The following is a 2,401-nucleotide window of genomic DNA, read 5'->3' on the forward strand; positions in this document are numbered from 1 at the left end:
CGACAAGAAGGAGAGTAGAGACAGAGAAGATCTCGTTATGTCGGCCATAACAGCACGAGTGTTCCACTTCACAGCTGGCACGTGGCTGGATCTTAAAGACCAATTCTGTCAAAGTGAGTCCTTGAGACAGCCTGAGCCCACTATATGTAGAGCTATGTTGGAATATTCACACTATGACAGTAACCGTTATCCTGCAATTATCCCACTGGTTTTGTCAGTCATTGAAGGTCTCTATGTATGACTGTACCTCATCTATAATGGCGAATGTACAGAAAGAACAGGACAACGCAAACTATGCCTCGGAGGCTTAACAAGTATCTTTAAAGCAGTTTCAAAGCATGACTGAGCCCTAGGTGTGTTTGTGAAATGCTTCAGCATAGCCCAACACCTTTGGGACTCAAAGGGTGGAGTCTCTAGCTGCGTCCATGGTAACAACACAAAGCTTCTGCAAACATGAGGACACCTGATGAAAGATGTTCCCTCACCATTACATATCAATGCTGTGTCTTGTCAACGTATGTCCTGTGAGTTTAAAGCTGTACCCAAAGATATTCATATGGCCTCGGGGCGATCGACACCGTGGATTCAGGCAGTACCGGCGCTGACATTCCCCGCCCCCATCCCCCACTGCCACGCTCGGCCCCTGTTTGAATGAAGCCTCAAATGACCGTTTCTTCACTCCCCACAGCCACATCAAAGGGCCTGACAATGGCCGAGCTCAGCGTAGCGCGCCGGACGCTAATGACCATGGGGAGCCCCCGCGCCCCTCATTGTTCTGGGCTGGTTTTGAAAGGGCCGGGGGTCTGTGAGGCAAACAGGCGCTGCCAACTGTAATGTCTACCAGTAACATGGTTGGCTCCATCTTAAAAAAAAAATACTGTGCTGTGCTGGTGAATGTCGACCATCTAAGACGAGACACAAAATACATCAAATTGAATACAGTGAACATTCCCACGGGCCCTATCAGACTGAAGTGTATGAGGATTATAAAAGATATCAAAAGGCATGAAGTAATACTCCTTTTATTAACAGGACTTTAACGGAATTTCATCAAGTAGCAAAATACTCTTTTATATGCAATAATATACCTTTGCAGCAGCATTTTAGTTTGAGGGCTATGAAACAGATCACCAACAGACAGGTTGTAGGGGTGTGTGTGTGTGTGTGTGTGTGGGGGAGGTGGGGGTGGATGGAGCTCCTCCATCCTGCCCCCCCCCCCCCCCATCACCCCCAATGTAGTACACGACAAAGGGTACATTCTAACAGATGTAGGATAAGATAAAGACGACCATGTTACATTCCTAATGCCAATAAAACAGGGGTGTTTGGGCAGGTCATTCTTGATTCTCCACCATTTTATCGCCAAGGATTCCATTCATTCATTTTTTTTCCTCAAAATTCTTTTTGTGCCCAGCTTCTGCTAGACGTCTCAGTGACGTGGGAGGCCAGTCTGCGCCCGGGGAGATTGTCTTCTGCGCTCCGGAGGCTGTAATAATGAGCCAGGACTGGCTTCACAGTGAAAGGCTTTTAAGAGAGAGAGAGAGAGACCCCCTGAGGAGGAATCTCAGGCTCGTCAGATGCGTGGAGCGATGCTCTCGCCCTGGACGCTGAAAATGACACCCTTTACTTCTGTCCTCATTTAGCTCCAGCAAACACTGCCAACATTCACACTCATCTCGATGTGCCGTCCTGCTGAGTTTATGTACTGTACGATCTCTGACTGTAGTCCTGCTCTTATGATTTCATTCAGACTTTTACAATATTTTTTTTTATCTTTATTTTATGTTTTCATATTTTTTGTAAAGCACTTTGAATCACATTTGTGCACAGAAAATATAAGTAAACACTGTGTGCACTTACACTGTGTGCATTGCGGTCTCAATTGCTCAGTATTAAACTGTGGAGCTCATGAGTCGTCCTGTCTCTGCCTGGTCATGGAGTGTGTGAACACACTAAAGGAAACATCAGCTGAACCATCTGTACCAGGTGTTGTGTATCCCATAGGAAGTGAAAAGCTTTCTAATGCAATTATGTGTGCAGAACGTCTTCTCTTTTCATTACCAGCATTTCAATGGTGGTGTACTGCAGAGATGATGCTCTTGACAACAGATGATCTCAGTCTTCCCAAAGCAGGCTGTGCCATTCAAGTGCTATCTGGAAAATATTCAAGATCAAATGTAGAGTGTATGTATGGAAGTGTTTAGACACACCTGATTAAATGCACCTTTATAATAATGCTGACATAATGGTCTACAACGTGATGCCTAAATGACTGACGAAACAAAAGAATGATGATTATGTAAGATGTTAACTGAAAAACAAACAATATCCCCAAAATCAATAAAACTTACAGTTGGACAACAATTACAGTATCTGCTTGTGCGTCAGAATTTGCAGAATT

The sequence above is a fragment of the Clupea harengus genome, chromosome 12 (genome assembly GCF_900700415.2).
Source record: "Clupea harengus chromosome 12, Ch_v2.0.2, whole genome shotgun sequence".
Classification (NCBI taxonomy): Eukaryota; Metazoa; Chordata; class Actinopteri; order Clupeiformes; family Clupeidae; genus Clupea; species Clupea harengus.